We start from the raw sequence: 9,414 nt of genomic DNA on the forward strand, positions 1-9,414 counted from the left end.
AAGCTCTATTGCCTGATATCATCTCGAAAACACAGAGTGCCTTTATCCCAGGGAGATTGATTACATATAATGTGTTGGCCGCCTATGAAAGTTTCCATGCAATCAAGACGAAGAGACAGGGAAATATAGGTATTTGTGTGGTTAAATTGGACATGCACAAAGCGTATGATCGCGTGTAATTGAATTTTCTTCGGGATATGATGATGCGACTAGGTTTTGACCAAGGCTGGGTTAACCTTATCATGGCATGTGTCTCTTCGGTAAACTACAGGGTTTGGTTCAATTCAGAAGAAACCGAGACCTTTACTCCTACAAGGGGTATTAGACAGGGTGATCCTCTATCACCATATTTTTTCTTGATTTGTGTTGAGGGCTTGTCCAGCCTTCTAGCGTATGAGGAGATGACTGGTGGTATTCAAGGGGTCAGAGTGTGCAGGAATACACCATCAGCGTCACACCTTCTTTTTGCTGATGATTCTCTGATCTTGATGTCGGCTGATTTGTCCAACGCCACGGCTCTCCGAAGTGCACTAGAGATGTATTGCGCAAGCTCAGGACAACTTGTAAGTGAAGCAAAGTCTAGCATTTTTTTCAGCCCAAATACGAATGTTCTTATCAGGGAAGAGATTTGTGTACACCTCAACATTCTGGTGGAATCTTTGTCAGACAAATATCTTGGGCTGCCAAGTATTGTTGGCATCGATCGAAGTGATTGCTTTCAACACTTGATTGAAAGAATTTGTCTGCGGATTAATGGTTGGAATGAGAAGCTTCTGTCTATGGGAGGTAAGGAAATACTTCTGAAGGCAATAGCTCAGGCTATACCGGCATATGCTATGTCAGTTTTAACATACCTAAGCAAGTCTGCAAGGAGATCTGTAATGAAATTGCAAGGTTCTGGTGCGGTGGTACAAGTACTCAACACAAAATTCACTGGATGGTGTGGTGAAAGATGAGTATTCCTAAAAGTGAAGGGGGAATGGGTTTTTGTGATTTACACTGTTTTAACCAGGCAATGTTGGCTAAGCAATGCTGGCGGTTATTAAGTGATCATGATTCCTTATGTGCTCAGGTTCTGCGTGCAAAATACTACCCATATGGTGATCTTATTAATGCCAAGCTGAAGAAGGGATCATCGTTTACCTGGCAGAGTATTATGGCAGGGTTGAAAACCTTTAAAAGAGGTTGCATTTAGAGACCTGGAAATGGTAGTACTATAAATATATGGTCGGATCATTGGGTGCCAGATAGTCCGACACGGATGATGACTACTCCGAGAGGTCGTTGTCTATTGACAAGAGTAGATGAGTTGATTAACCCAACAACAGGGGGATGGGATGAGGATTTGCTCCGGGAGAATTTCTGGCCCGTGGATGTGTACCGCATTCTACGGATACCGTTGCCAAACTATGATCAGCCTGACTTCATCGCATGGCATACCAACAAAACAGGTTGCTTCATTGTTAAATCGGCATACCATATGGAGTGGCGAGTGGAGTATAGGAGAAGGGAACAGAGATCTGATGCCACTGATAGATCGTCACCTCATGAGGTTTGGAAAAGAATCTGGAGAGCAAAAGTGTCTCGGAAAGTCCAGATTTTTACTTGGAGAGCGCTGCATGGGATTGTTCCATGTTTATGTGTTTTGGCTAATCGTCATATTGGATCGGTACGTAAACTGTCCAGTCTGTACTGTGGATGCGGAAGACCTACGGCAGATGGTGTTTAAATGCCCAAGATTTGGTTTGGGAGGGTTTCGGTCTTGCCGGGGCTGTCCCAATTCGGTGGTACGGATGGACCAATCTGGATCTCTAGTTTTTGAAGAATTCTTATAATACCCTCGGCCTGGTGGTGTAACATGGAGCACCGAGCTGAAACAGTTATGATCGCATGCTGGTATTTGTGGTGGTCGAGGAGGCAGATTAAAAATAAAGAGCCAGTACTGACTCCGGAGATAACTATCATCAATATCCAAGGTATTTTGGCTAATAGTGTCAAGCTGAGAGGAATTGGCAATACAATCCGCAGGAATGGGTGGATGAGGCCGGCTACTGGAGTGTATAAACTGAATGTTGATGCCACAGTTGATGCGGATTCAGGAATAGGTGCTACAGGGGAGATAATTAGGGATTCTGGAGGAAATTTTGTTGCAGCTAGATCTGACTATACTGATTTAGCGATTGATGCAATAGCAATGGAGGCCTCAGCGTTGCTCTCAGGTCTTCAGTTGGCTGAACAATTCGGTGCCAATTCCTTAGTGGTGGAGCCAGACTCTCTAGAGGTGGTTCAAGCTATTATTGATCCGTCAGAGTTCAGAGGATCCTTTGCAGTGGTGATAGATGATTGCCGGCATTTACTAATGATGCTTGGCATGGCAACGTTTCAACAAATTCCACGAGAAGCCAATGTTGCCGCTCATGAGCTTGCTCGCTATGGTTCTTCGCAGGGTTTTTGGGGTTTTTGGTTCTCGGATCCCCCTGATTTTTTAATTCCTGTAATAGTTGATGACCGTATTCTCATTCAGTAATAAAGTTGCCTAAAGTTCAAAAAAAGCACTGTCATCACCGTTTCTCTTTTTTCCCATTTTTTCTTTTTTAGATTTAAAACATATTTATATTTGAAAAATATTCAAATTCAAAAATGTTCAAATTTAAGAAATGCTCAGATCAAAAAAATTAAAATTAAAAAAATTGTTAAAATTGAAAATTTTGAAATCTGTTGAAGTTGAAACTTGAACAAATCTCGCCTCCACTGACCAACGAATAGGGATTGGCGATTATATATGTCACGATCACCATTAAAGGATGGAGCATAACTAATTTTGAACATGCACAGAAGTACTTTGAGTTGAACTGGTCATCTGGACGGTTTCCATAGGTGACAGGCTATCGTTGCAGCGACCCCTCCCGCCATCTCTTCTTGGCCAGGCGACTTCATTCATCATGTCGCCTCTTATTGCCGCTTCGATACCTGGAACCAGCAAAATCAGTTTCTGGTGTGGTGTGTGATGTCTACGTTCCCCCTCCTTTCCTGTAGACAGTGTTGGGCCTCCAAGAGCAGAGGTTTGTAGAACAGCAGCAAGTTTTCCCTTAAGTGGATCACCCAAGGTTTATCGAACTCAGGGAGGAAGAGGTCAAAGATATCCCTCTCATGCAACCCCGCAACCACAAAGCAAGAAGTCTCTTGTGTCCCCAACACACCTAATAGGTGCACTAGTTCGGCGAAGAGATAGTGAAATACGGGTGGTATGAATATATATGAGCAGTAGCAACGGTGCCGGAAAATAGCTTGTCAGGCGTGTAGTTGATGGTGGTAGTATTGCAGCAGATAGTAATGCGAGTAAAACGAGTAAACAAGCAGTAGTAACGCAGCAAGTATTTAGGAACAAGGCCTAGGGATTACACTTTCACTAGTGGACACTCTCAACATTGATCACATAACGAGAATAGATAAATGCATACTCTACACTTTTGTTGGATGATGAACACATTGCGTAGGATTACACGAACCCTCAATGCCGGAGTTAACAAGTTCCACAATAATGCTCATATTTAAGTAACCTTATAGTGTAAGATAGATCAACAGACTAAACCAAGTACTAACATAGCATGCACACTGTCACCTTCATGCATATGTAGGAGGAATAGATCACATCAATATTATCATAGCAATAGTTAACTTCGCAATCTACAAGAGATCATGATCATAGCATAAACCAAGTACTAACACGGTGCACACACTTGTCACCTTTACACACGTGCAGGGAGGAATAGAACTACTTTAATAACTTTGCTAGAGTAGCACATAGATAAATTGTGATACAAACTCATATGAATCTCAATCATGTAAAGCAGCTCATGAGATTATTGTATTGAGGTACATGGGAGAGAGATGAACCACATAGCTACAGCGGAGCCCTCGGCCTCGGAGGTGGATTACTCCCTCCTCATCATGGAAGCAACGATGGCGGTGAAGATGGCGGTGAAGACGGCGGTGGAGATGGCTCCGGGGCAATTCCCCGTCCGGCAGGGTGCGGAACGAGAGTTCTGTCCCCCGGATTGGAGTTTCGCGACGGTGGCGGCGCCCCGGAGTCTTTACGGGTTTCGTCAATTGGTACTGCGTTTTTAGGTCGAAAGGGCTTTTATAGGCGAAGAGGCGGCGCGAGGGGGCACATGGGGCGCCACACCCTAGGCCGGCGCGGCCTAGGCCCGGCCCGCGCCGCCATGTGGTGTGGTGGCCCCCTGGCCCCTCTCCGACTCTTCTTCGGTGTTCTGGACGCTTCCGGGAAAAATAGGAGGTTTGGCGTTGATTTCGTCCAATTCCGAGAATATTGCCCGAACAGCCTTTACTGGAACCAAAAATAGCAGAAAACGAGGAACGGCACTGTGGCATCTTGTTAATAGGTTAGTTCCGGAAAATGCATGAAAATGATATAAAGTGTGAACAAAACATGTTGGTATTGTCATAAAACAAGCATGGAACATCGGAAATTATAGATACGTTGGAGACGTATCAGCATCCCCAAGCTTAGTTCCTACTCGTCCTCGAGTAGGTAAACGATAAAAGATAATTTCTGAGGTGACATGCTACCAACATAATCTTAATCATACCATTGTAAAGCATATGAGATGAATGCAGCGATTCGAAACAATGTAAATGCAATGAGTAAACAAGTGAATCATATAGCAAAGACTTTTCATGAATAGTACTTTCGAGACAAGCATCAATAAGTCTTGCATAAGAGTTACTCATAAAGCAATAAATTCATAGTAGAGACATTGAAGCAACACAATGGAAGATTAAGTTTCAGCGGTTGCTTTCAACTTGTAACATGTATATCTCATGGATAGTTGTCAATGCAAAGCAATATAACAAATGCAATAAGCAAGTATATAAGAATCAATGCACAGTTCACACAAATGTTTGCTTCTTGAGGTGGAGAAAGATAGGTGAACTGACTCAACAATAAAAGTAAAAGAATGGTCCTTCAAAGAGGAAAGCATCGATTGCTATATTTGTGCTAGAGCTTTTATTTTGAAAACATGAAACAATTTTGTCAACGGTAGTAATAAAGCATATGTATCATGTAAATTATATCTTACAAGTTGCAAGCCTCATGCATAGTATACTAATAGTGCCCGCACCTTGTCCTAATTAGCTTGGACTACTCGGATCATCACAATGCACATGTTTTAACCAAGTGTCACAAAGGGGTACCTCTATGCCGCCAGTACAAAGGTCTAAGGAGAAAGCTCGCATTGGATTTCTCGCTATTGATTATTCTCAACTTAGACATCCATACCGGGACAACATAGACAACAGATAATGGACTCCTCTTTTATGCATAAGCATGTAACAACAATTAATAATTTTCTCATATGAGATTGAGGATATATGTCCAAAACTGAAACTTCCACCATGGATCATGGCTTTAGTTAGCGGCCCAATGTTCTTCTCTAACAATATGCATGCTTAACCATAGGGTGGTAGATCTCTCTTACTTCGGACAAGACGGACATGCATAGCAACTCACATGAAATTCAACAATGAATAGTTGATGGCGTCCCCGAGTGAACATGGTTATCGCACAACAAGCAACTTAATAAGAGATAAAGTGCATAATTACATATTCAATACCACAATAGTTTTTAAGCTATTTGTCCCATGAGCTATATATTGCAAAGGTGAATGATGGAATTTTAAAGGTAGCACTCAAGCAATTTACTTTGGAATGGCGGAAAATACCATGTAGTAGGTAGGTATGGTGGACACAAATGGCATAGTGGTTGGCTCAAGTATTTTGGATGCATGAGAAGTATTCCCTCTCGATACAAGGTTTAGGCTAGCAAGGCTTATTTGAAACAAACACAAGGATGAACCGGTGCAGCAAAACTCACATAAATGACATATTGTAAACATTATAAGACTCTACACCGTCTTCCTTGTTGTTCAAACTCAATACTAGAAATTATCTAGACCTTAGAGAGACCAAATATGCAAACCAAATTTTAGCATGCTCTATGTATTTCTTCATTAATGGGTGCAAAGCATATGATGCAAGAGCTTAATCATGAGCACAACAATTGCCAAGTATCACATTACCCAAGACATTAATAGCAATTACTACATGTATCATTTTCCAAATCCAACCATATAATAATTTAACGAAGCAGTTTCAACCTTCGCCATGAATATTATGAGCTAAGAACACATGTGTTCATACGAACCAGCGGAGCGTGTCTCTCTCCCACACAAGCATTTATTCAAACACAAACAAAAACAAAAGCATACAGACGCTCCAAGTAAAGCACATAAGATGTGACCGAATAAAAATATAGTTTCAAGAGAAGGAACCCGATAATTTGTCGATGAAGAAGGGGATGCCTTGGGCATCCCCAAGCTTAGACGCTTGAGTCTTCTTGAAATATGCAGGGATGAACCACCGGGGCATCCCCAAGCTTAGAGCTTTCACTCTTCTTGATCATAGTATATCATCCTCCTTTCTTGACCCTTGAAAACTTCCTCCACACCAAACTCGAAACAACTCATTAGAGGGTTAGTGCACAATAAAAATTAACATATTCAGAGGTGACACAATCATTCTTAACACTTCTGGACATTGCATAATGCTACTGGACATTAGTGGATCAAAGAAATTCATCCAACATAGCAAAAGAGGCAATGCGAAATAAAAGGCAGAATCTGTCAAAACAGAACAGTTCGTATTGACGAATTTTAAAATGGCACCAGACTTGCTCAAATGAAAATGCTCAAATTGAATGAAAGTTGCGTACATATCTGTGGATCATGCACGTAAATTGGCTTAATTTTCTGAGCTACCTGCAGGGAGGTGGACCCAGATTCGTGACAGCAAAGAAATCTGGAACTGCGCAGTAATCCAAATCTAGTACTTACTTTTCTATCAACGGCTTTACTTGGCACAACAAAACACTAAACTAAGATAAGGAGAGGTTGCTACAGTAGTAAACAACTTCCAAGACACAAAATAAAAACAAAGTACTGTAGCAAAATAACACATGGGTTATCTCCCAAGAAGTTCTTTTCTTTATAGCCATTAAGATGGGCTCAGCAGTTTTAATGATGCACTCGCAAGAAATAGTATTTGAAGCAAAAGAGAGCATCAAGAGGCAAATATGAAACAAATTTAAGTCTAACATGCTTCCTATGCATAGGAATCTTGTAAATAAACAAGTTCAAGAAGCATAATGCAACAAGCATAGAAAGATAAAACAAGTATAGCTTCAAAAATTTCAGCACATAGAGAGGTGTTTTAGTAACATGAAAATTTCGACAACCATATTTTCCTCTCTCATAATAACTTTCAGTAGCAACATGAGCAAACTCAACAATATAACTATCACATAAAGCATTCTTATCATGAGTCTCATGCATAAAATTATTACTCTCCACATAAGCATAATCAATTTTATTAGTAATAGTGGGAGCAAATTCAACAAAGTAGCTATCATTATTATTCTCATCAAGTGTTGGAGGCATAGTATAATCACAACAAAATTTACTCTCCATAGTAGGTGGTACCAAAAGACTACTATCATTATAATCATCATATATGGGAGGCAAAGTATCATCAAAGAAAATTTTCTCCTCAATGCTTGGGGGACTAAAAAGATCATGAAAACCAGCTTCCCCAAGCTTAGAACTTTCTATATCATTATCAACAATGGTGTTCAAAGCGTTCATACTAATATCATTGCTACTAGCATGCAAATAAGATTCCATAGGTTTTTTAATTTTCGCATTAAACCATTCATGTCTTGACTCAGGAAATAGAATAAAAAGCTCACAGATCTTTTCCATTATGCCTTACTAGTGCAAAACAAGAAACAAAAAGATGCAATTGCAGGATCTAAAGGAAATAGCTTCGAGTACTTACAATGGCGGAAAATAGCTTGGTAGCCGAGGTCCGGAGTGTGAGTACCTTTTACCTTTCCTCCCCGGCAACGGCGCCGGTAAAAGTGCTTGATGTCTACGTTCCCCTCCTTTCCTGTAGACGGTGTTGGGCCTCCAAGAGCGAGAGGTTTGTAGAACAGCAGCAAGTTTTCCCTTAAGTGGATCACCCAAGGTTTATCGAACTCAGGGAGGAAGAGGTCAAAGATATCCCTCTCATGCAACCCTCCAACCACAAAGCAAGAAGTCTCTTGTGTCCCCAACACACCTAATAGGTGCACTAGTTCGGCGAAGAGATAGTGAAATACAGGTGGTATGAATATATATGAGCAGTAGCAACGGTGCCAGAAAATAGCTTGCTGGCGTGTAGTTGATGGTGGTAGTATTGCAGCAGTAGTAATGCAATGAAAACGAAGAAACAAGCAGCAGTAGCAGCAGTATTTAGGAACAAGGCCTAGGGATTACACTTTCACTAGTGGACACTCTCAACATTGATCACATAACAGAATAGATAAATGCATACTCTACACTTTTGTTGGATGATGAACACATTGCGTAGGATTACACGAACCCTCAATGCCGGAGTTAACAAGCTCCACAATAATGCTCATATTTAAGTAACCTTATAGTGTAAGATAGATCAACGAGACTAAACCAAGTACTAACATAGCATGCACACTCGTCACCTTCATGCATATGTAGGAGGAATAGATCACATCAATATTATCATAGCAATAGTTAACTTCACAATCTACAAGAGATCATGATCATAGCATAAACCAAGTACTAACACGGTGCACACACTCGTCACCTTTACACACGTGCAGGAGGAATAGAACTACTTTAATAACTTTGCTAGAGTAGCACATAGATAAATTGTGATACAAACTCATATGAATCTCAATCATGTAAAGCAGCTCATGAGATTATTGTATTGAGGTACATGGGAGAGAGATGAACCACATAGCTACGGCGGAGCCCTCGGCCTCGGAGGTGGATTACTCCCTCCTCATCATGGAAGCGACGATGGCGGTGAAGATGGCGGTGAAGACGGCGGTGGAGATGGCTCCGGGGCAATTCCCCGTCCCGGCAGGGTGCCGAACGAGAGTTCGTCCCCCGAATTGGAGTTTCGCGACGGTGGCGGCGCCCCGGAGTCTTTCCGGAGTTTCGTCAATTGGTACCTGCGTTTTTAGGTCGAAAGGGCTTTTATAGGCGAAGAGGCGGCGCGAGGGGGCACACGGGGCGCCACACCCTAGGCCGGCGCGGCCTAGGCCTGGCCGCGCCGCCATGTGGTGTGGTGGCCCCCGGCCCCTCTCCGACTCTTCTTCGGTGTTACGGACGCTTCCGGGAAAAATAGGAGGTTTGGCGTTGATTTCGTCCAATTCGAGAATATTGCCCGAACAGCCTTTACGGAACCAAAAACGGCAGAAACGAGAACTGGCACTGTGGCATCTTGTTAATAGGTTAGTTACGGAAAATGCATGA

This window comes from Lolium rigidum, chromosome 5 (genome assembly GCF_022539505.1).
Source record: "Lolium rigidum isolate FL_2022 chromosome 5, APGP_CSIRO_Lrig_0.1, whole genome shotgun sequence".
NCBI classification, from domain to species: domain Eukaryota; kingdom Viridiplantae; phylum Streptophyta; class Magnoliopsida; order Poales; family Poaceae; genus Lolium; species Lolium rigidum.